The sequence below is a fragment of the Lissotriton helveticus genome, chromosome 1_1, assembly GCF_964261635.1.
Source record: "Lissotriton helveticus chromosome 1_1, aLisHel1.1, whole genome shotgun sequence".
Lineage (NCBI taxonomy): Eukaryota > Metazoa > Chordata > Amphibia > Caudata > Salamandridae > Lissotriton > Lissotriton helveticus.
In genome coordinates, this window is record NC_136057.1 from 893954973 (window position 1) to 893981933 (window position 26961).

The following is a 26961-nucleotide window of genomic DNA, read 5'->3' on the forward strand; positions in this document are numbered from 1 at the left end:
CGAGTGCATCGCAAACTGGGAAGGCCGCGACCTTATGCCCCGGAGATCCCGCTGGGAATGCTCACTGCATTGCCCCATGGCGGCGACTGGTCTCGACTGGGAGTTTGGGAGGAGGTAGGTGTACAGACCCTGGGTGACCTCTACGAGAACGGGGCGTTGCTGCCCTTCCAGGTGCTTCTGGACCGCTACGACGTCCCCCGAGGCAATTTTTTGCTCCACGCGGCGGTCACAAGGGCACTCCAGGCACACTGGAAAACTGGTCATGAGGAACCACAGCTGTCGGAGGCGTGTCAGTACGTCATGATGTCCGCGGGAACGGTTAAAGCAGTGACATGCTTATATTCCAGGATGATCGCTGAGAGACTGACCCCCTTAGCGGTTCTTAAGACCCGATGGGAAATTGACATTGGGAAGGAAATCCCGGAGACCACGTGGGCCCAGCTGCTGCGACGGGCCTGGAAGGGCAGGCGCAGTGCCCGATTCCAACTGGTCCACTTCTATATATTGCATCGAGCCTATTTGACCCCGGAGAAACTACAGAAATATTTCGACCTGGAAACAGCCGCCTGCCCTAGGTGTAGGACAGCCGGAGCGGACCTTTTTCACATGCTATGGTCCTGTTCTATGCTGACCTCCTACTGGTTGTTTGTGGGAGACGCGCTGTCCGAAGTGACTGGAAGATCGTTGCAGATAGATGCAGCTGTGGGGATTCTACATTGGTTTCCACATACCCCTAGGAATAAGATTACTAGTAAATTCATCGATTTAGGGTTGCTCCTGGCCAAACGAGAAATCACCAGACACTGGAAGGCGCGGGCTAGTCCAACAGGCACTAAGTGGCGCAATGAACTTCTCAAGTGGGCGGGGACTGAGAGCACATTGAGATACCAACAGGCGAGGCGGAGACGGGATGAGCGAGCTCTGGAGGCGGCGCAAGCATGGGAGACATTGGTACAGGCCCTGCGCGACCATAACACACATACTGACTCAGATAGCGCTGATGAGGAACAGCCTAGATCCCAATAACATGCTATTGGTGAGTTATACCCAATAAGAAGATCTAAGTCTCTTATCACATACTATTCGACCATACGATGTACTGCCGATGACGAGAGGGGTGGAGGGAGGGGGATAGAGGAAAAGGAGCGTCATTCGCTTCCACCAAGCATTAGAAGGCTGTACCATTGAGACTGACAATTCACTCCTCTGGGGGGGTAGGACTGGTTGGGGAGGGGGGGGTGTTTCATTTGGGTTGTTTGGAAAAGCAGAAGAAACTTATTTTTCTCACCTGTTATACCCTGCCGGAACGGGGGGATATTCAGTGCAATCTAGTGGCACACGCCGCCCGACCCCCGGGTTGTGGGCTGAATGGCCGTGTATAGAGATTATACCACTAACGTCGACATTGCTTTAGATCATTTCCCAGGTGCCAATAATGTGATTGCATTTGTTTCCTGCAATAAAAACATATTTACAAAAAAAATAAAAAAATGGAGGGACCGCCCCCCACCCCGGGACCCAGTCAGGAGGGTATTCAGACAAAATATTGAGTCTGAAATGCCGAGCTACATTAATATCGATTTTTTTTCATATTGCGGCACATAAATATCATGATGCAGAAATATCGTTGACTAAAATATCAATTTTATTAGGTAAGTAATATTGTTTTCAAAAACATTTGTGTTGTTAATATCTATTTTAATTATATAGTTGCCAAAAGTACAGTTTTTAATTATCCTTATGTGTTTTAATTCATATTTTAATTGTATATGTTATATATAGTTTGTATTATTCTTGTAAATGTTTTTAAATATAGTTTGTAATTTTAAGTTATTTATAATTTTAATTTAATTGTTGATAGCAATTTATAGTGTTTTACTAGGTTGTCAGTTTTGGAGAGGTACAGGGTGGGAAGTTAATTATGTGTATTTAATTAATAATTCATTTTGAATTACTATTAATTATGTAGCTATCATAAATTGTGTAATTATTATATTGTTTAGGTTATATTTTAGGTGCAAATTGTTGGGTTTGTAGGGGTGTATGTTAGAAAGTTAATTAAGTAATTGATTAATTATTGAAGTGTTATTTATTATTTAATTGATAATTATGTAAATTGGGTAAATAAAATATTCTTTTAACTTATATTTTAGGTGTAGGTTGTTCAGTTTGTAGGGGAATAGAGTGGGAAGTTAAGTAATCAATTATTGATAATTATTTTTAAATATTGTATTAATTATTTAAATGATAATGACTTATGTAAATTGCGTAAATATTATATTTTTTAAGTTACATTTTAGTAGTGGGTAGTATTTATTGGGGTATAGGGTGGGAAGTTAATTAAGTAAATATTAAATGGCAATTAATTATTCATTTTAATTAAACTATGTAATTGTTTTATAATTATGTAAATTGTTTAATACATATATTTTTATGTTATATATTAGGTGTGGGTTGTTATTATTAATTATTTTAGTTATTATTTAATATGTTAATTGTTTTAATTTTTTTATTTTGATTATATTTCATTTGTGGTCTGCTAGGTATGTGGGAGGATAGTGTGTTAATTTAATTGAATAATAAATATAATGTTTATAATAATTATTTAAAAAAATTATAATTATGTAGATTGTTTAATTATTTTTTAAATGTGTATATATAATTTTTATGTCAAGAGTTTTATATTTGTGTTCAATTAATACAGTTATTAAAATATAGTATGTGTTTGAAGTGAAGTACTTTCTCTACTGCTGCACAGAGTGGAGTGGGATTAGTAAATGTTAACCCTCCTGAATGCAACGCTTTCCCTATTGTTGCACGGACTGGAGTGGGTATAGTAAATTTGATCCCTCCTTAGTCCAAAGCATTCCCTTCTGTTGCACAGACTGGAGTGGGAATAATACATTTTACCTCTCTGCATTCCAAAACTTTCCCTACTGTTGCACAGACTGGAATGGGAATAGTAAATGTATCCCTCCAGCATCTAACCCTTTCTCTACTGTTGCAGAGACTGGAGTGGAACTGGTATATTTATTATTCCCAGAATTCAATAGTTTGTTAATATTGTTTAAATATATATTATTATCATTATGATTATTATTATTATTATTATTATTATTAATATTATTATGTGTTTGTGTATTTCATTTTATATTTTCTATACATAGACATTTTTGTAATGTTCAAGATATTTGTGGTAAAAAATATATTTTTCTATTGTTTCCTTTTTTATGTATAGTTAGTTTGTCAAATATTTACATATTTTGCAGTTTATTCAAGTTTTTTATTGTTTTTGCATATGTTTGTAAATATATATGTATATATATATATTTATATATATATATACATATATATTTATATCCGCTCGATACTTCCTCCCCACCAAGGAAGGAATGGCCGCACTTGCGTGGTCGTGTCAATTCAAATAATTTTTTATTTAGCAAATAATTCACACAGGACGCGTTTCAGCATATGCGCCTTCTTCCTGCTGTATCATTGTGCAAAATGAATAAGCGCCATTTTATTTACAATCTTCACATTATTTCCGGTGCCACCATTAACACAGAAAGCGGACTATGTCTTCACCATCATTTTAGGTGCCATGATGGAGTGCATATTTACAATATTCCTCATGCTTCTCTTAAATAAATCAGGGAAGAACTCAGCTGAATTTAAAAAAAAAAAATTAATCACACATTTTTTAACTTTTTTGAGAACATAATTGAGCGCTGGATGGGCTATGATCATAATTGTATTCACAGTACTGTCAATACCTTCAATACCAAATTTCATCAAGTCAATTTACCTTGCGGCACCTATTATTGCATCTAATCCGACAATCAATATAACGTAGTTTGCAGACTTCATACAAAAATATATAAGGTGTAACAAATTAAACTCATAAATGCGACTCTGTTTCATAAATGTCTCTTATAACAGCCCGATACCATTGAAATATTGGCAGTATACCTCCAACCCACTTTCAGTAAACACGTATTCAGCCTAGGTGTATGGAAAGTTCTTCCTCCGTGTTGAGACCAAACGGAATTACAGTAAGTAGGTCGACTATATACCTACACTCGAGCCTACGTAGTCTCAATTCTCGGTTTCCACCACGTTCACTGCTTGGAATATGGTCAATACAGAAAAATTTCAAGAGGTTGCGATCACTGTTATGGAACTGGGAAAAGTGTCTCGCTACTGGATACGAGGGATCCCTATTCTCAATGGCCCGTGCATGTTCCAGAATTCTGCATTTTGTAGGAAGTATAGTACTGCCTATATAGCTTTTAGCACACGGACATACTAGGCAGTACACGCAGTAGGGGGTGTTACAGGTTAAAAATGTGTTGATTGTTTTTACCCCCCTTATAGGTTAGCACTTTAGAACAGTTTCTACAGGCCGTACATTTTGAACAGGGAAAGAACCCCATGAGAGCACTTATCCTCTGAATAAAAGGGACTGACTCATAGTGACTTTTACAAGGGAATCCTTTAATATATATTTATATATATAAATCAAACACAGTAGTGCAGGGCTTCAGGCACGTGGTGGTCCTGTGCGGGTACCTGCTACCCACGTAATTACAAACAGCGTACTTTCTTCTTCTAGAAGAAACAGTGCAGGACACTCCAAGATGCTTAATGCTTATTTAATGCATTTTCTTAAGCCTCCTACCGACGTGTTTCACCAATTACGGCTTGGTCACGGTAAAGCAAGCGTTGTTCAACTTTTGTTTACATACTGGTGTAATTAACATAGAAAGTGGACATGCCAGTGTTTGTAACAAGTTAGCAGGCGCCATCTTGTAATGGCGTTTCATCCTCTTCACTAGTCAATGTAAATATTTTGTACAAAGCCCATTTCATAATGATATGATAAATACAATTCTGTACAAAAGAGGTCATCTGTGATGTTCCAATGTAAATTGCCAAACCAGAAAATGCATACATAATTCATCCGTCAATTACCGCTGTTTCCATTTATAATAGAAACAGCTCCCTGGCAAATGCAATTCTTTTGCAATTAATTGCTTACAGAAAAATTCACCCTTGGTAATCCAGGTACAAAGTGCCAGTGCAAATTAGAATATTCGGCGTGCTACATCATTTCAACTTATTTGTGGTTAATACATTTATGCACACCACTCAGAAACATACAGTTCTGCCCATATAACGTTGTCATGTGCCAGGAGGATTTCCATAATTTCTGTCCTCCACCGTGCATTTGCAGAACAAGTCTTGCCCAAGTGGGCATGCTCTACAACAATTCAAATACTTCGATGGGCCGGACTTTAAGGCACATAGAAATATTTGTTGAAGTAGAGGTATTTCTTTTGGGTTACCAACAATCCCTATAAGGGGATCAGGGCAAGCCTATTTTGTTATTCACAATATCACACACACACATACACACTGCAATAAGAAGAATAGACACTTTTAAATTAAAACCATTTAGTACGACAGGAATAAACTGTTTCTCAGGACGCCTAAATTAACAACATAGGGAAATCATAGAAAGAGCAAGAAGGCACGTTGTAAGCAACAAGAATGAAATTAACATGTTTAGACTGTCACCTAAAACCTAGTTCTATGTGCTACACTGAGAGCGCATGGAAAGCAGAGAAACTTGCAGTCTAGAGTGTCTTAGGGAGAAGGGACGCTCCGCTTAATTTGTTGACAGCAAGAGCTGTTGTTATCAGTGGAGACATGAAGGCAGTGTTCCCTGCAAAAGGCAAACATGCTCTGCAGTAGTGGATTTCCTTTGGGTCTTAGCTTTATCAGAACTAGGCAACATGTAACATCACTGAAGTGCACTGGCAGTAGGCAAGACCGTCTTCTGGCAGAATCTCGTGAGATAATCTGGGCGAAGGACCTCTTATGACAAGTGGTAAATGTGAGTCCTTATATACTAAATATTATCAGAGATTGGAATTTCTGACTTAAGTTTAGGAATGTCTGACCTAGATTATGTGCATCAAGATGTATGTCCCAGACAATTCCTTATGAACATATAAGGTGACAGGATGTCAATTCAGACTCCACTATTTTGGCTACATGTCTGTACTTGTTCTTATTTGACATTGACATGATGATAAGCAGATACTTGACCCAGACTGATGTCGCATCAGGTGTTACATTTATGTCATTGGTCGAAAGATCTGACACTTTCACAGTTCTTAAAAAGACATGGTCAGCCGCCATCTGCGCCAATGGCAGACATGAAAATTATTCTACCTTAATTGAGAAACATGGAGACCTCATTGTCAAAATATGGCAACGTTCATTGTCTAACATAGCGACCTAAGCTGTCTAAAGATGGCAACCTCCATTTTGTAATGATGGCTACGGGGCCTAGTCAGACTGGAGTCGGACAAGTCAGACCCTAGAGGCTTTACGTCAAATCAGGCCCCTAGAGTGAGGAAAATAAACAATATGCCTTTTGAGAGAAGATGAACAAAAGCGAAAACAATAAATCAGGGTCCACCACTTGAGTGTCTTCTGAAGAGTAGGAGGTTTTGACATTACCTTAATCACCTCTATACTTCTAAGCCTCTAGGATGTGTTTTGGCCCATATCCAGAGATGAGCTTACAACAATCTGTCCTCCTGGTATTTCTACACTTGCAGGTGTCATCTAACATCACTGGGTGAATAGGTTTGCCTTCTGTTCAAAGTTTTCTTAACTCAGGGCTTCCAATGAGGGACTCAGTTCTTAATCAAGTTTTATAAATCCGACACTGTTCAGTTGGCACACAAGATGATGGAGGTCTATCTTCTATTCTGTTCTATTCCCAAGACCATGCCTGTCCTTTTATATTTGAATTAAGACTTCCCCCTATCATATCTATAACTCACATACTACCCGTCACAGAAAATCCTTTGATTTTTTTTTTTCAAATTTTTTATTATTCCACAGTTACAAAAAAGGAGAAAAGGCAAAATCAGCGAGCATGCTACAGCCTTCAAACATAATAAACAAGCCTCATACATTCATGTGGTCATTGAGGGTCCCCCATATATACATACCAAGTTTGCTCTTTCTTACTCCCTTTATAAAATACAAACTCCATTCTAAGTTAAATAAATTATACTATTTGGCACGCCAAAACTCAAACGCTGGAGGCTCTGGTTGGAGCCAATCAGATGCAATACATAATCATGCAGCAGTCATTGCAACATACAAAAAAAAGTGGTATTTATACAAGGGATTACCCTTTTGAACATCTTGGCCTATCCCTAATAACATTAAAGCCGGAGAAATCTTAAACGTAACACCAAGAATTTCTGACAAAATTTTTTCAATGTCCTGCAAATACCTAGTCAACTTAACACAACTATAAAATATATGAAGACCATCTGCCTTGTCCCTCCCACACCGAAAACATTTACCATTATGTCGCTCTCCCCATTTAAGCATACGCATCGGGGTATAGTACAAGTTGAATACTGTTTAAAAAATTGAGCTTTTAAATGAGCTGATAGGAGAACTTCCCTCGATCTAACAATAGCATCCACTATAGATAAATCTTGTTCCCCCAAGATTGCCTGCCAATACGCATTTTGTTTCTCCAAATCATCCAGTCTGGTAGATAGTACTATTTTATATAACCCCCCAATTTTTTCTTGACGTCGTACTGTAGTGTAGTTCCTATCTTCCCAATAGGCTCTGCGCATTGGAATAATACCTACAGCAGTAAAGGCCTAGGCCAGACGTTAACTAGGTCTACTACTGTCGATACTAGACTTAAGTTTTGGGTTTGCCAGCGTAGCTCAGAGTTCGCTAGAAACTTTCTCGAATGTTCAAGGAGGAATTAACTTCCCTGATTAGACAAGAAGGGATTTAGTTTCTGACAACCATAGAACATGACAACTTTGCTCTCCCCTAATCAAGAGTCAATCTCGAGAGTCGTGTGAACAAAAGGCAAATTATTTTACTCAGTCAGTACGTGCATTCTTAGTCTCATCAGAATGTAGAGAAAAGGAAGAGACGGGCGTGTTCAATAAAAAGGTGTTATTTATTGATCAGTCTCTTTTCTCATACAAGAGAAATGGATCGATATTATTGCAATACTTATAGTTAAGTAAAGTGCATACATTAAAAGCAATAGTATAAAGTAATACTGTAAAAACATTGATATGGTTTCTAAGCCATATGATGTTTTAAAATGAATAAAATATATTTACATACACATATACATTTGACTAAACGTACTCAACTGGTGTTTCTAAATACGCCTACCCCGTGTACCTGACCTAAGCCTAATACGTGGGCGGGAATAGAAAGTTACAGTTTAAGTTAAGTTTGTTTTTGCCAAGTGAATAACTAAAGAATTCTCTGTGAGGGGTTATTCAGTTCTGTACCTGGAAGTTAGGATGAATGAGGAATGGTATCTCTCTCTCTGGTCTCGATATTCCAGGCTGCCTGCGAGGGCTACCCGGAAACGCCGGTGCTGGATTCTCGGCAGGAGAAAGCAGCTTCTCTCAGCGCGTCAGGAAGGCGGGGCTGCTGCCAGCGGGGTCTGCTCTGCTCTCGGCTTCGGCAAGTATGGCTGCTCCGTCTCGTCACCACGCGTGTGTTTGCATAGGGCAAGATCGGTAATATTTATACCTTTAAGGTGCCGAGATTGACGTAAGGATGGACATAGATACGTCAATAAAGATGTCATACGATTTGCTCGTTAGCACATTCTTTTACTAAAGTTCTCGGTGAAATCAAAACAATGGCCGCAGGGTTTTGCCCAGGTTGTCATAGGTTTGATTTGTTATGAGAACTCCATATGCCTTATCAGGGGCTGGAGGAATATCGCTTGTCTAATTAGATCGCAAGTGTTATGACCTAATCAGATAACACGTTCCTGTGCCGTAGTGTGACTGCGTCAGATAACGGTATCTGCATCATGGGGAATTTCTGCCTCATGGGCTGACTGCTAGTTAACTTGTTGGTTTGTTTAACTAGAATAGGGTCAGGAATAGGGGGATCGATTCAGAACCGATAGGAATACATGACACCCACTCCACGCTAACTATGGACATATTTACTAATCTAGGCATAGTATAACATAGTACAACATACTATAGAGTAGTGTGTATACCTTACCACCCCAAAATACATAAATGCATTTTGAAATTTTCAAATATACTGGAAAAAATTGCAGACATATATCTATGGTATGCACTCAAGCTGTAGAAAAATGCCAAAGTAATCGCATTTGTATACATTATTGCTTATTTGCTATATGAGAATTACACATGAAATGATTTCTGACAGAAAAAAGTTTCGAGACCATTCCATCACAGAATAAAATATCTTTATGAACATGCCAGCGGGCAGCTAATGTCTATAAGCTATCTAAAAAAAATTTTGTATTAGAAACCTTAGTTCTTTAAGAATAGTTCTTACTTTAAGCAGAAGATAGTGTCCCGAAAAATATGCAAAAATATTTTGGGGCTGCTGGAAAAACTGCTGTCCGTGAACTGGAGCGAAAATGTTCATGTGACTTTATTTTAAAAGTTGAAGGCCGAATTCAGGGAACGCCGTGTGCGAGCTTGCTCAAAAGTTTCTATTTCTGTTCGGGTGAGAACATCATATCATTTAGGCTTTTGAAAAAACTGTCAACAGCTTCCTGGGAAAGTTCCACTAACTCGAAAATAGGTGTAATCATGCATTCTTGCGCATGATTGTCTCCATTGACATTCTGATTTGCATTACTGACAGAAGGTCGTACCTGTTCGATGCTGCTTTCATCTTGAACTTCACTACCCATCAATCGTAGTGGTGAAGCTTCCACGAATGCCGTCATCAGGATTGGTAGCCTTTGAGGGCAGCACAAAGCATGAACCTTAATCGGGCTCAACAATGTTTCTGCATCCATCGGCGCATCCGATTGTAGCGTCAGACAGGTGTCTAACACGCATTCTTCTCCGCATAGCAGACACCTCAATACAGGTAAAACACATCTTTGCCACATTGGTCGAAATGATAGAAACCAAGTCATGTTCAGGTCTCTAAGCCGGGAGAGTCCCAGGATTTTTGATATCCGGTCCCGGTATCCAATGGCTAGGATTGTTTCTTCCCTTGTCGCAAGAGTTTTGTCTGTGACATGGGTTGCCATAACGAAAAATAAGGACTAAGAATAGGATTCCTGCAATTAGTCCCAGGATCAGGGGAAGTCCGCCAAAAATCGAATGGACGAAATCTGGAAAAATACCCAGTATGGCTTTGAATGGTGTTAATGCCATCGAAAATACTGTCTTAAATACCTTTGAGACCCCATTGGTATCAGAAATATTAAAGATTTCATTCAGGATTTCCGCGAAATGTACGGGGGAATTAGTTGATAATAATGTATGTATCTCTGCAGTCGTCCTTGCGACTTGTAGATCATACGTTTCTTTTGATGACGAGAGCCTGGTAGGCGTCTGAAGAAGGACTGTTTTCATTCTGCTTAAAGTATCTATTCGAATAGAAGTAATTTTCAAATCGGGCCATGCCCTTGCCTCCCTGTCTGGGAAGGAGCTGGGGAACAATGTACGTCCACAGCACTTGACCTTCGCAGTAGTAGTTACTAGATAAGGAGTCCCGGGCATAAGACTACAACATCTGCGGTCTACAATAAGAATGTAACTCCCATTATAGAGTCTTTGAAAGAATGGTTCTATTTCTGTTGCAGGTGCGCCTTGCTGGTGACATGAAAGGTTGTATGAATTCCCTTCACAGGCTCCATGCAAACTAATTCCGTTACACAGAAGCGTGCCGCTTAGTGACATCGCACAATTGTTGCCACTAAGAAACACTTTCTGTCCTTTATTACTGACACATGCATGTGAATAGGGCAGGTTCCAAGTTGTTTTAAGGTACCCCTTTCCTAATTTCTCGTACATGCCAGCCTGTATATATTTTTGGCAGTATTGAAACCTGAAGGTTGAGATTGGAATATTTATGATTCCGTGTATTATCCATTCACTGACAGGTCGTTCTGACATTGTCATTGGTAATCTTTCTAGTTTTTCAATGCTCAAGATTGTATAATCAGCACCCTTTTGTGCCATACCGATTTGTCTATCAGTAAGGTTAAAGATTTGGAATAGTGACGTTGTGTTGATTAAACGCCAAGGCACATAGCCTGAACGCAGATTTTGTAACGTCCAGCCAAGCTGTACAATAGAACGCAATTGTGACTGACCATGTTGTAATAACAGTAAGTCTTGCGATAATATATCGATTGCTGACGACACAATGCTGTCCAATGAAAAAATTCTGGAGGACAGAGTCATTAACCCATTGTCCACTACAGAAAGTGATTTTTCCAAATTAATACGGTCAATTTCCCGTATTCTCTCTGCTGTTTCAATTTGAGTAACCTTCCAGGCCTCATTGTATGCTGCATATACAGAGGCTGCTATGAAACGTTTTTGACGCTGTTTGCGTGGTCCCAAAGTGAAATCACGCAAGTCAGCACCATCAGTAAGTAAAGTTAGGTGTTGCTTAATCTCAGCCAGTGTGGAAGTTTGTAGCCATTGAAGGCATAATTTGCCCACACTGTAGGTGGTAATTATCCCTGGGTGATGTCTTTGGGGATATCTAGGGTCTGGCCTGTTCATTTTGAAACCCTGTGTTTTGTTCAGGAATCTGTCTTAACAGTTATTAGTATCTGTGGGCCAGATCAACCACTGTTTCCAATTTGGATGTGTTCTGTTTTGGTTTAATATATGGTTTACGTCTATCTCTTCATCTGTATCAGAGTTATTGCTAAACATTGTTGGCTTTGGAATAGACGGTTTAATTAAATCTTTGATTTTGGCTAGACCAAGACAGGTGGTTTGTTGAACAGTGTCATTTAAAAATATCATTTGTTCTGGGATCATGCAGGCTCTAAACAAAGCTTCTCTACCCTGTACTTGCCAATCTTTTGTACCCCAAACACTTTTCAATTCAACATTTTTGTCCCAATAATCAAAACCAAAAGTATTCATTTGTTCGAAAAATGAGTCTGAATATAACAATTTTGTGTTGGTTATCATGGTTTTGGTTCCTGTCTTGTTTGACAATTTAAAATAAAATGTTTCAGCATTACTTGTGTTAAAACCTGAAAAATATGAATATTTGTCGTAAACGGTTCTTGAGCTCCCTTTTGGAGGTGTTGCACAATGTTCCCATTGATTATAATTTAAAACATTTCTAGGTTGTGCAGATCTATGTAAAAAGTGGTTACCATAGTGGTTATAGCAATACATACTGTCATAATTTGTAGAACCCTGCAAATAATCATGTTTGGTAAATTTAGCAGACATTACTAAGTCAGACATCATGTTATTAATGCTTTCGAAGTCCCAATCATCAGCAAATGAGTTTGGTTTTGCAAAGTCACTCAATGAGATCTTAATTTGGTGTGGATATTTCAGGATCTCGACCGGACCATAAATTTCATAGTTAGTGGTGTCCCAGGCTACCCCACCAGGTATTGGATTGGCTGTGAAGTTGGCTGAAGAAAGTTCTCTTTTCTCGACGTGTGAAGATGTGTGTGGTTTGAGGATCAAGTTGATTTTCTGACTTGCTGTGTCCATTTTAGCATATTTTCCCTCAATGAAGCGTCCCAAAGTAAGTACCATGATGAGCCAAAGTATGAGGATAAATGCACCAAAACCCACCCAAAATTCAATCCATGGAGAAATCAGATATGTTTCTTTCAGTTGTTTCAAAAGTTCCTTAGCTTTGTCTTTAAAGGATTTTGATGATGGCTGTGTCTTTGATTCACTGAAGCCTTCAGAGGAATCATCGAAGTTTATGAAGTAGCCGGATGCAGTTCTGTCAATTGTTCCAATTGGTTCAGGATTTTTGTTTCTTGCATTGTCACTTGGTACTTCATTATAGAGTGGTGTGTCTCTGCTAAATGTTTTTATTTGGGTATTCAGAGGTCTTAGTTCTATTGCATTGTTGCATAGTCCTTGTTGTTCTTCTGTAGGCGTTTCGAATGTGATGAGCCTCTTCGTTAGGACCTCTGTACTGGTAGCAAACCTTGGTGTTCTGCTACTTATTGGGAGTCCACTTGGCCTACTGTTTGTTATCGGCCACATGTTGTGGTTTTACCAGGTCGATGGATACAACTCGGTTCTCCTTTTTACCAGCAAGTGGCGGTAGTAGAACTGATCTTGTCCCGTTGACAGACAAGACAGGAACTGCTTTTCTGTAAGAAGGCCCAAATTCCTTCTTTACCGTGATCTTTTCCCTGACTAGATCCCCGACTTTTGGAATCCAGACAGGTCTTGCTGGGACAGGTGGTGGTTCTTCAGTGGTTGTTGGCTGTTGTTTCAACTTTATGTTGCTCAGGTCTTTTCTTGTTTTGTTTAAGTCCTGCAAAATAGCCAAACGGTCTTTGATATCAAAGCTTTTTTCTTTCACCACTGAAGTCTGACTATCAATGTCAGAGATCATCATCCTAGTTCCAAATAATAATTCGTACGCACTGAATCCCTTCAGAGAATTTCTTGGCAAGTTATTGAGACTACGTTGGACACTTATTAGATGTTTGACCCACCCAGCTCCCGAACCTAATATCCTTTCCGCTATAGATTGCTTTATGTCTTGGTTTTTTCTTTACACCATCCCGTACCCTCAGGAAGGAAGTGAGAAGATTCCTGCTGGACTGTGCTCATTCGGCCATGTTTCCCCCCAGGCTGGTGGGCCTGAGTGAAAACAATGGTCGAACGTAGCATGCTCTTAGCGTATATGCCATTTAGACTCGCAAATCTTTGTATAACAGTCCGGACGTCAGCCGAGTGCTGGTGATCTACATTATAAGTGGAAACTAGCCTGTATATGTTAATCGCAAGCCATTCTTTTTACTGGTAATATTATCTGCCGTAATACGACGAGGTATCAAACTGTTTCTCTCCCCACTGCGATCTCTATTGCAGTTTGGGCAGCGTTTTACAAACATGGTGTGACGCAGGCTCATGCCTGGCCACCAGTACCGTGATTGTAATTCTTCCAGTGAATTTTTTAATTTAAGGTGTCTGAGACCCTCGCCCATGTGTGCGTCTGCGATTAACAAGTTTCTCCTGTCCATGTTTGGAATCACTCTATCCCCCACTCCAGGGATTCGAGCAAAAGGGACGGAGTTTGCATCGATTATGTATGTATAGTTGAGTGGATAGTTGATCGGTAACGCTGAGCAGTCGCCTTTTGATGACGTTTTCACCGCCAGCACTGTTTCACCGTCAATGTATTTTAATGTACGCTTTTTTCGAACTACGGGAGCCGATTTAGTGGCTGCCGCTACGGCTGTTTCAGCCAATGAATTCCGTACAACGTGAACGCCATCACGTTGATGACTCAGTGAGTGAGTCACGTGAGTCTTTGGTAGCTCTTTCTGTAAAAGAGCTATTTGTTCCCAGAGCAGTTTCTGCTTTATTGGTGCATCTGTGTCATCTTTGTAACCGTTTTGAATCCATGTCTGCAAATCGCTGTTATATGATTTGACGCAGTAATATGAATCTGACACTATAAGTGTCGGGAATTCGCGATCCGCATTATCTAGCGCCATTTTCAATGCTATTATTTCAGTTTGTTGTTCTGAATTACTTTCTACTGAGTGTGTCTTTGTTAATAGAGGTTTTAGTTTACCTCCGCGCCACACTTCTTTTGTAATCTCACATGTGGGGTTGTATGCTTGTTCTCCCCAAACGGACGGTTGAGCATGTCCGTCTGTATAGATTACACAGGCGTAATGTCGTAGAGGCAGAATGTCGATTGGCAGAGGATATGTTTCTTCATATTCTAGATTTTTTAATTCTTCTAGTTCTGGATCAAAGTAGTAGTACACTTTGTCCGTTGTGATAGAATTCACCCATTGTATCCATTCCGGATTCAATGCTGTTGTTGGTAAATTCCACGGTGTTGTTAGTGCCTCAAAGGCTGATTTTGCTGTTCTGACTGTGATATGTCTACCGTCCGCTTGATCTTTCTCTCTAGCTATTGCGGTTTGAACTGCATGAACAATTTTTTCTTTGTTGCTGAATTTCTGTTCAGCTTCTGTGTACAAGTGTGATTTGAATGCAATTGGTACCTTTTCCCCCTCATTAGAGGTTAGGTATGTGAATCCGCATCTCCCTGGGATGACTCGAATCACAAGATTGCGTGTGTTATCACGTGTTTCTAATTTTGTTTTAATTAGCATGTCTGTTTGTAAGGATCTCAGAATTTCTGTGTGTATTTGAGTCCAATTGGATTTTTTAAAATCTGGTTTAATTAGATCATAAAGGGGTTTGACCCTTTCTGCGTAATTTGCAATGTATGTTCTTCCGAAATTTAGGAAGCCTAGAATTGACTGTAGGTTTTTTAGTGTTCTAGGTGCTTGGAGTACGGCACATTTCTCTAGGAAATTGTCAGCCAGGCTTTTGCCTTCACTTGATAATTCATATCCTAAGAACAGGACTGTCAGATGGGCAATTCTGGACTTTTTAAAGTTGAATTTGTAACCCTCTGCAGCGAACCCAAGTATTATGGTGTTCACTCTTTTCAAGTGAGTCTCCAAGTCATCATCTGTTAAGTAAATGTCATCGACATAAGATAATGCTTCATCATCATATAGTTGTAGTAATTCTGTTACTCTCGCTGAGAATACTCCCGGGCTGTTCTTGTACCCCTGGGCTAACCGACAGAATTGTTTTTGAGTGCCATTTACTGAGAATGCAGTTAAATATCTGCTCTCTGGTGCTATGTTTTGACAAAAGAATCCATTGGAGATGTCCAAGGTTGTTTTGTATTTTTTGCGCACTATGTTATTCATTAGTGCAGCACTGTGTGAGTTTTGCACTGCAAAAGTTTTGCAACATGTGTTAAGGTGTCGGTAATCCAAAACTAGACGATATGAATTGTCTGGTTTGGAGACCGGAAACAAAGGGTTGTTCATTTGTGAGGTGCAAGTTTCAATCACCCCCTGGTATTCTAGCTGATCTAGTATTTCATTTACCTGTTTTTTAGCTTCTTGCTTAATTGGGTACTGCCTTTGTGCAGTAGGTTGTGATTTTAACTGGATTTTGTGAGGAGGGGAGTCCTCATCCCATCCTACATGATTTTTATATAAAGCAGGTGCTAGAGCCACTGCTCACTTTCTAGCAAGTGTGTATTTTTTATGAATTGGGATATGATTCGAGAAGGCCGGCATAATTACTTCTTCACCATGAGGGCACTCCCTGACAAACTCTGGTGGCCAGTCTTTTTCAGCTAGAAGGATATCATAGCCCTTGGAGAGATTATCCCAAAATAGTCCCCTTATTTTCCTAGTCTTATCTCCCTCTATACGTAATGTTATCTCGTATATCTTGTGAGGTTTGCTAACCCTGGTGTCTGCAGTTTCCACTTGAAGATATTCATTCGTGTCCACTGTCTCCAGATGATTCATAAGGACTTTGCGAGCTATGCTCACTTCTGCTGCGCTGTCTAGCATTGTCTGAGCCCATTCTCCGTTTTTCAGTTGTGTCCTCAGTATTCTCGGCATTGTTAACTACCTTCATACTGGCTACCTTCTTTTTTGGAAATTGTAATTTCTTTTTTAGCTGAGCAGGTTCCTTGTCTTTGGACTTGGTGTGCTCTTCTCTTTGTTCTGATCGTCCTCTTCTTTCCGATTTCTGCGAGGAATTCTGAAAAGATTGAGAGGGACGCGTATCAATGTCTTGATATCTATCAGGTTTTTTTATATTATCCCTATTTCTAAGGTTATATCTTTTCCCAGAGGGGTCACTCTGGGGTGACCTGTGTCTTTGGTTCGGAGATTTCTCCCTTCGCCTAGGAGACCTTCCTCTGGACTGGAATTTCTTTTCTTTAGGATTGGATTGTTTGTTTCCATCCCAGTTCTTTTTTGGTGAATTATTATTAAAAAATATTTTTTCTGGACTTTCAGTCAGTTGCGGTTTTACTGGTATTCCACCTAAACTATCTCTACCTAGTTCCTAATAGGATTTTTCTATGATTCTGGCAATTTCAGCTGGTTGGTCTGCTATATCTGTCTCTTTTAACCTCTGGCGGATCGCCACGTTGGCTGCTTCACCTTTTATGTTGGCTAATAATATAGCCGAGACCTGCTTGAAGTCTTTCAGTAATTTCATACCAAGAGTTAAAGCGGGCTCTGGACCGTATTCGTCTTGAATTTGTTTTAGCACATCTGGTATCACCGAAATGGATGGAACACCGTGCGTTTTTGTGTAGATGGAAGCAAAGACTGTACCCCAAGTGTCACAGTCCTCAATGTGTGGTGTGATTCCCATTGGGAGACAGATAGTCAGAATCCTGTGTTTTTCTAATGGGGTGGTGTCAGGAAACACCGCCTCTATTTGGGTAATTTTCTGTGCCAACCAGAATGGTATTTGTTCCCGTTTAGCCGGTACTTTACCTAGGCAAGACTGGATGTTCTGTGGTGTAATTTTATTTGTGTTCCCCTGGTGAGGGGTCAGCTGTGGAAGTTTAATCGCTGGCTGAATTGTTGAAGTCCGCATCACATACTGAACTAATTGTCTATGAATTTTTATTAATTGTTTTAGTTGTACTAAAAGATCTGCTGCAGGCATTCTTTCGAAGTCTGGATGTGGTGTGTATCCGGCTAGGACCGGCCACGTTGCTCCTGGTCTACCTAAAGGACCGAGCCTGGTGATGTGATTATTATGTTTTAGGGCGCCATCAAATAAGAGCAAATGCTCTTGGAATTTGAGTGGTACTTCCACCTCCTCAAAAGGAGTGTACTCATTAGGAGGTTCCTCTATTTTGTAATAGTGGAAGTACTTTGTTACAGCATTAGCTGCTGGAAAATGTATCCATGAATAATATACCTCTGTCTGCCGATATTCGTGTGCCTCAATTACGAATATGACTGTGCCACCTCTAGGTGTCAGTCCATTTTCTATAAGTTTTAGAGTTATAGATCTCCTTTTGATGACCGGAATGAGTATTATATCCGCGTCTGCTGCTTGCATGGTAGCATCAGCATCTGCGAGTTCAGTTGCTAATCTAACTGCCTCTCTTTCTTCTTCATTTTCTGACATTTTACTGTCCTGAAGGTTATTTTGTTTGTTTGCAGATCAGGTTTCTTATGGAAACAAAGATTAGATGCACAATATTTTGGAACTGTTTATCCTTCAACGTTGACTATACCAAGAACCATACATAGGAGTTCCCTCCTGCGAGGTTTTGGAGGATATTACCTTTCACCCACTCCAGACGTCTTTGGAGTATTGTGGGAAAAGGGGTCTGAGTGAGAAAGCACGACTGAGTTACTCTAAATGTCTTACGTTAGTTTTATCGCCCTTTCCAAACACGTTGGGCGCCATGTAGTGTAGTTCCTATCTTCCCAATAGGCTCTGCGCATTGGAATAATACCTACAGCAGTAAAGGCCTAGGCCAGACGTTAACTAGGTCTACTACTGTCGATACTAGACTTAAGTTTTGGGTTTGCCAGCGTAGCTCAGAGTTCGCTAGAAACTTTCTCGAATGTTCAAGGAGGAATTAACTTCCCTGATTAGACAAGAAGGGATTTAGTTTCTGACAACCATAGAACATGACAACTTTGCTCTCCCCTAATCAAGAGTCAATCTCGAGAGTCGTGTGAACAAAAGGCAAATTATTTTACTCAGTCAGTACGTGCATTCTTAGTCTCATCAGAATGTAGAGAAAAGGAAGAGACGGGCGTGTTCAATAAAAAGGTGTTATTTATTGATCAGTCTCTTTTCTCATACAAGAGAAATGGATCGATATTATTGCAATACTTATAGTTAAGTAAAGTGCATACATTAAAAGCAATAGTATAAAGTAATACTGTAAAAACATTGATATGGTTTCTAAGCCATATGATGTTTTAAAATGAATAAAATATATTTACATACACATATACATTTGACTAAACGTACTCAACTGGTGTTTCTAAATACGCCTACCCCGTGTACCTGACCTAAGCCTAATACGTGGGCGGGAATAGAAAGTTACAGTTTAAGTTACTTTTGTTTTTGCCAAGTGAATAACTAAAGAATTCTCTGTGAGGGGTTATTCAGTTCTGTACCTGGAAGTTAGGATGAATGAGGAATGGTATCTCTCTCTCTGGTCTCGATATTCCAGGCTGCCTGCGAGGGCTACCCGGAAACGCCGGTGCTGGATTCTCGGCAGGAGAAAGCAGCTTCTCTCAGCGCGTCAGGAAGGCGGGGCTGCTGCCAGCGGGGTCTGCTCTGCTCTCGGCTTCGGCAAGTATGGCTGCTCCGTCTCGTCACCACGCGTGTGTTTGCATAGGGCAAGATCGGTAATATTTATACCTTTAAGGTGCCGAGATTGACGTAAGGATGGACATAGATACGTCAATAAAGATGTCATACGATTTGCTCGTTAGCACATTCTTTTACTAAAGTTCTCGGTGAAATCAAAACAATGGCCGCAGGGTTTTGCCCAGGTTGTCATAGGTTTGATTTGTTATGAGAACTCCGTATGCCTTATCAGGGGCTGGAGGAATATCGCTTGTCTAATTAGATCGCAAGCGTTATGACCTAATCAGATAACACGTTCCTGTGCCGTAGTGTGACTGCGTCAGATAACGGTATCTGCATCATGGGGAATTTCTGCCTCATGGGCTGACTGCTAGTTAACTTGTTGGTTTGTTTAACTAGAATAGGGTCAGGAATAGGGGGATCGATTCAGAACCGATAGGAATACATGACAGTACAGCCTCAACCAAAGAATTCGGTGTCAGGGCCATATTCTTCCGGCTGAGGAAGTCGCGAATTTGGAGATACTTAAAAAATTGAGAGTTAGGTAAATCATACTTCCTTGCGATTTCCTCATGCAGCGGAATCAGGCCCCCCGCTTCATAAAAATCTCCCACCTGTACGATGCCCTTACTCCGCCAACCTAAAGCCACCCTGTCCCAATATATAGAAGGGAACAGTTTTAATGCATTCGTAGATGTGTAATAAGTTAACCCATCCAAAACCAATAATTTATGTAATTTTCTCCATACTTTAAATGCAGCATCCAAGACTTTAAACCTAGTCCTTTTTTAATACCAACCATCAATTTCTTTAAATAAACATCTTCTAGCCCCAGTCCCTAAAATTAACTGGAATATAGATGGCGCCTCCGCTATATTACCAACATCCTCCCCAGTCAATAATATACACATGTTTTGCAGAAAAAAAACATAGTAGTAAAAAACAAAATCTGGTATGGCCCGACCACCTCTTTCAATTGGGAGTGTCATAAATCTCAAAGCCCGCCGGGGTTTACCAGGAGCCCAGAGAAATTTAGAACAAAGGAATTGCAGCTGTTGCAGTTGGGTTGGTGATACTTCCAAAGGGATGGATCTAAACAAATATAATACCTTTGGTAAGATGTTCATCTTTATAATATTGCCTCTGCCTATTAAAGTAAAATGAAGTCGTCCCCATCTGTCTAGTGAATCTCTTATATTCTGTAATAGTATCACCCAGTTTGCATCTACTAGTTCTTTCATTGGCGTTCTTGTTTTAATACCCATGTATGTAACTTCACTTACTGATCTTGGATCTTGTATTGCAATATTTTGAGTACATAAAATTTGCGTTTTAGCAACATTGAGTTTATAGCCGGAGACCTGGCCAAAATCAAATGCCAACCGCTCAATCTCTGTAAGAGCCATTACTGGATCGTCGCAAGTCACAGCTATGTCATCCACATACTAGAAAACTGAATGAGGAATGCCCTGTACAGAAAAAGGTTCAATTAAATGACTATTACATAACATTTCAACAAAATGATTTATAAATAAAGCAAAAATTAAAGGAGAGCAGGGGCATCCTTGCCTGGTGCCTCTTGTAATCTTAACCACCTCTGATCTCATACCCATGGCCGCAGTAAGATTAGCCCCAATTTCCGTTTCTCAGCTTGAGCAATATCGAAAAGAGTCACAACTTTATTGACATGTGTAACAGTCCCCCTGTCCAGAATAAACCCATGCTGATTTAGTGATACTAATGAAGTAATAACCTTTGATATACGATTAGTTAAAATTTTTGAGTACATTTTACCATCACAGTTAAGCAGAGAGATCGGGCGGTATGATCCGGGCAGCTCCGGAGCTTTACCCTTCTTACTAAAAACCACTATACTGGCCTCATCCCATGACTTGGGTGCTAGCCCTGCTTGTGCCACTTTAAAAGTTGCGAGCATCACCCTCTTCATCTGACCAAAAAAAAGCTTATAAATCTCACCTGGGAGATTATCAGGGTCCGTCGCTTTCCCCATTACTAAGCTGTTAACTGCAGTTTCTAGCTCCTCCATAGTGATTGGACTATCCAAAAACTCAATCTCACTGGAATCTAGTTGGCTAAAGGATCCCCCAAGTATTACATTATCAGCTCCATCCTCCCGTGTCTGCTGTGTATAAAGCTCCGTGTAAAACTGGCAAAAAATAGCCAAAATCCTTTGCGGTTCACGGCTTAATTCTCCTGACCTATCCTTTGGCGCTACAATGCGCCGAGAGGTTTCTTTCATGCGCAGCCTTAGCGACAGGCATCTCCCTGTTGCTTCCCCATACTCATGACATTGCTTTTAATAGACCAGGTATTTCCTCACGTTCTCAATGTTCCAAATGCCAATAATTTTAGCCCGGCACCTAGCGATTAAATTCTCCAGATCAAAGATATTTGTCTGCTGTGTTATCCCTTGAGTGAACTTCTCCTCTGCTACTCTTAAAGCAGAATAAAGTTCCTGCATCTCTAATTTGAGCTTCTTTTGATGAAATAGGCCATAGCCAGTACTTCACCCCTAAAACAGGCCTTAAACGAATCCCATATGATGTCTATACGAGCAGATTGTTTATTATTATCAAAAAATTCCATTATACAATTCGACATGTATTCTCTAAATTGAACATTTACACATAATTTTCGATCAAAGGAAAAATTTCTAATTTTATGAACAACCACTAGAGCTGGTATTTCTAAAACAATAGGAGCATGATCAGATTAGATCCTAGGAAATATTTGCATGGCCGCCCCAGCTAGAAAATAGTACTAGTTTTTTATGGGGAAAAGAATAAAGAATAAAACGTATACCCTAAATTTTTAGGGAATAAGCTACCCCATGCATCAACAAAGCCATGATCTTTTAGCAAAGTGTAGAGGGCTTTACAAACCTGTGGTTTGCGTCCCCTATAATATTGAGGTCCTTCTGTAAACTCCTGGGTAGTTAGATTAATATTTGTATCTCCACATACTATCAGGGGAGTTACCCATGAAGCCAGCTCTAAGTTTAAGTCCTTCAAGATTAAGGCCTCATCTAAATTGGACCCGTAAATAGTGCATAGTGTAAATTGGCAACCCTCCAAGCCTAATTCTACTATGACCCAGCGACCCAGCTTATCAGCCAGGCTTCGGCCCACTAAACATACATTAGGTTTAGCTAAAATTGCAACTCCTCGAGTCATTGATGTTTGTTGTGAGGCAACAATTAGAGAATACCCTGAGTCTGCTAATTGATGACGATTACTCCAAGGTAAATGCGTCGCTTGGAGACACATCAAGTCAAGTTGTATATTGGGAAGTTCAGCAGGTATCCTCTTCCTTTTATTAACATTATTGAGACCAGAGACATTTAAAGAGCATATTTTAATTCCTCTCGAAACCATTATAAGGCCAAGAACAATTTCGTAACTGACACCCTATTAACATCTTGTAAAGAGATAAATATCTGCTTAAAGATAGTTTATCTGTTTTGTTACTCAACTCCCTTACTGAAACTGTGGATTTGTTTTCCCGCTTTTTACCCCACATCAGTGCCCCGACACCCCAATCCCCCCCTGCTCCACCCTTCCCCCACACCTCCCTTTAACAAGGCTTTAGAACTTATGGTCCTGTAGATGTCAAGCTTTCCGTGAATCCCCTGTCTTTGCTCACAAGTCTATTAATTCAGATTCAAAATATTACGAGTTATATTAGGAGAAGCTGGGTAAATTAGCAATATGATATAATCATGATACATCCTACTGAGACTTCATTACCCTGATAACCCTAAATGGAATTCAAGAACTCCTAAGCAAGCCCCTCATTTGTGAAAAAGTGAGTGCGTTCCTGAAAAATAACCTTTAACTTGTCGGGGTTCATTAAGTAAGCTTAGGCCCCTGTGGCCTGAAAATGCATAATAAGCTGACTGAGCTGCCGGTGATTCTCCATTGTATACTGACAAAAATCAGGCGTGGCAAAGAATTCAAACCCTTACCCTGCTCTTTTCTTGTTAGGGCGTGCCAACACAAAAACCTCCTCTCTGGCTAAAAAGCCGTTAAAGGAAATCAAAAAGGGTCTAGGCTTAGCCTCGGCCTGCCCTGCGCGAAGTCGAATATTAAAAGGAAACCTCTGCGCTCTTTCAATCTCTCTATCCCAATCCCATCTAGTAAGTTCAGAAAAAGCCTTTTTAAAAAGTTCAACAATCAACTTGCGGGGGTCCTGTCCTTCTTTCCCTTCTGGAATCTGCAGCGCTCTCAAGTTATTTCTCTGTGCCCTTCTTTCAAAATCAGCCATTTTCCACTGGGTATCCTCCTTAATAGTACGTAACGATTCAGTCATTGCCTTCTGCTGTGTTAGTTGATCTTCCGAATGTGAAATTCTTATCTCTGCCTCATTAACCCTTGAAGTGAAATCAGTGTGGGATTTAGCCAACCGTCGTACTGAGTTCCGCAATTTTCGACAGAGGTTTTGCATCCTTTGGCTCTCCTCGCGTGTCTCATCCCAGTGAGACATGATTGACTGATATATCAATGATAAAGTGATGTCATCATCCGTGTATTCTTTTTGCGCTGAATTAGTAGGCTGGAGTACGTTCGTTTCGTCACCCCCCTTATCTCAAGTCATTTCAGTTTTTTTCCGCACTGTGTGGGAATTTCCCTCCATAAAATCCACAGAGTCATCCAGGCAAAATGCTGCTATAGGCGCTGCCACCGCCCATATTCATCTGTTTGGAATATTGTAGCGCCAAGTCTTCGCAAGATGAAGTAGACTGCTCTTATAGGGAATAAAAATCCCCAGATTCAACGTCCTGTAATTGTGTCATTATCTGGTCGTCCCTCTGAGTGATATGTATATGGGTCTGATGATTACCGATTTGTTTAAGCCCATCTAATGTGGTTTCTCCGCCACCGGCGCCACACGCACCCTCAGTATCAATAAGGACATTCTTAATCACAGCACCATTTAATCAGTAGTAGCTATTATGTCAGCAGAATTTATTAATGGGACTATTTCCACAGCTATGTCAGAGCCGTTTTTATTATTCTCTTAGCCAACTTCTCTCTCTGTAGCTAGCTTCACAGCATCCACTATATAGAGTCTTGTTTCGTTTCAACAGCAGTGAGTATTTTTTGCCCTTCCATTTCTCTTTGGTAACTGAAAAAATTGCCGGAATGGTTCTGTTGTCCACCACACTTCCTTTACTTTTACTTGCTTCCCAGCTAAACCGCGTATGGGGACACATCGATATCGACTCACTTCGAGTCCGTTGCAGATTGGCAAGTTATCCCCAGACGTTCAGAAGGCTCATGAAGTCCACAAATCTGTTGAGACAAGTAATGCAAATAGCAAATTACTCTGGATTAACCACTGTAGGTACATATTAGCCTATTATTTACATATAGTTTTCACTTTTTTGTAAAGATCAATTACATATTGTACATAGAGAAATGTTAGTAAGGTGGGGAATTTGTGCACCCCGTCCTGAAGAAGGAGTTGATCTCCGAAACCTGTCAATGCACACATGAGGTGATGTACCTAATTACTACATAAACACCTCGCACTTCACATTTTAATAGTACCAGCCCGGGGGCCTAATTAAAAATTGTTTAGTCCTACCCCACGAGCCAGGCACTTTTTACTTTTTCACTCACTCACTAATTATTAAAACAAACCCTCACAAGCACCACGCATAGTCTTTGAACAAAGTGCTCCCGCGTACCCGTAGGTCGCAGCACGCCGCATCCCGTAGAGGGGTGCGAAGACCCCAACGATGAAGCATGACACCAAGGGTCCTTTTGGTGTGTGAGTGGTATTTTAAAAACACCAAGTGCTCCCCACCAGTGTATGACCAACTCTCCATGGTTGTTAAAAAAACTATACTTTCTCAGAGATTAAAAAATAGAACACACCTTTGTAATAAATGCACAAAATAACCTGAACTGTATTATACGTTACCATAAAGATACCTGCGTTCAGTGAACTGTAATCAAGTCTGTGATCTGAATAATTCTCAACATACATAGTTTAGTAATTGTAACATAATGAATACAAATTCTTATTGTGCTTTGTTTTCTGACAGTACCCATTCACTTCCCCACCACAGACAATACTTTAATGTCATACATTATTTCAGTAACCTAATAAAGCCTGTACAAATTGATGATTCAATAGCTACTCTTGTAAAGAAGCACAATAGGGTTTGTAATCCTCGAAAGAATGATTTCAGTACTGCAGAGTTCATTATCCTAGTAAGGACACCTCCAGTAATAAGTACAAATTAAAGTCTAAATTCTTGCACTCAAGTGTTGTTATCCAGACTACGTCTCTGAAATCAACAAGCCATTGATAACTCTCAATAAAAGTGTGATGAGTTCCAATACCCTGCTAAAAAGGTTCTGACAGTAAGTAATGTAAGTAATGCCGGAATCTTGAAGAACTTATGCTTTGTGAATCTAAAATAGCCTCCACCCTTGCAAGTCTTGAGATTGTCTTGTGACACTCTGAGAAATGTAGTTTGAGCTGGCTCTGCTTGCATGTTTTTTGAAGTGCAGGTGTTGCAACCTTATAGCCTCTAGCACACTCTGCATGTACTGCAGACCTCCTCTGCAACAGAACCCACGAGCTCCTTTGAAGTTCTGAGAGGCACGTTTCCTTGCCAGACAAGCATACACATCTGAGCGTGGGTCACTTATCATGACGTAGAGTCCTTTAAGACACTTGAAATTATGGCTAAAGATGGGTAATGAACTATTTTTGCATGTGAGATGTCCATGGCTATATGGTCGATGAGTGCACATTTGTAACCTGGAGCTCATACTCCCAGGAACAACCATCGCTCCAGAGCACAAGTATCATTTCCCTTACAGATCACACTCTGATGGGGATTTGTCTCCGCTATTGCCATGAATACACTCTGCAATTACCAGTCCCAGTCACAACTTCAGCTAACCTACTGGCTGAGAGAGACTCAAAGCAAGGCTGTTAAACTTGCTCTTCCCCAGACTTTTTGCCTTCACTCCCTAATGTTTGCTGAATTTATTTTTGTTGACTTTAGCACTCTGTGCATTTTACCCCTGCTAATCAGTCGTAAAGTGCTTATGCTCACTCCTTTAAACATGGTGAAATTGGTATACACCTAATTGGCACATTTAACTTACTTATAAGTCCCCAGTAAATGGTTCTACGTGTACCCAGGGACTGTAAATTAAATGCTACTTGAGGGCAGCAGGACTCTTTGTGCCACCCACTTAGGTAGCCCTATAAAACACATCTTAAACCTAGCATTGCAGCCTGTAGTACAGTTGTAAACTGCTATTTCAACTTGCTAGGCCTAAGCATTCCTTTTTAAGACTTATAAGTTAACCCTAACATATGCCCTAAAGACTCATAGAGTAGGGTACAGGTCATTTAACGGGTAGGACAGGTCCTGACAAGGAAAAGCTGCTAACGTTAGTTTTCACTGTGCAAGGCTACCGCTCCCATGAGAGGAACCTGCTTGCAGCACAAACCAAGGAACCTGGCACCAGACCTTCCCTTGCCTTTGTTACCCTACACAGTTTGACGTCAAATCCAGAATAAGGAGAAGAACTGATCATAAACAGCTTGGGAGTAGGCCAGGAATTTCCCCCTGCACAAAGGCTGGCAACAGGTATAATTTGTGGCACCATCAGAACTTCCCTCAGAACAATCCTGGACCTGTGGAAGTTTTAGAAGAAGGACTGCCCTT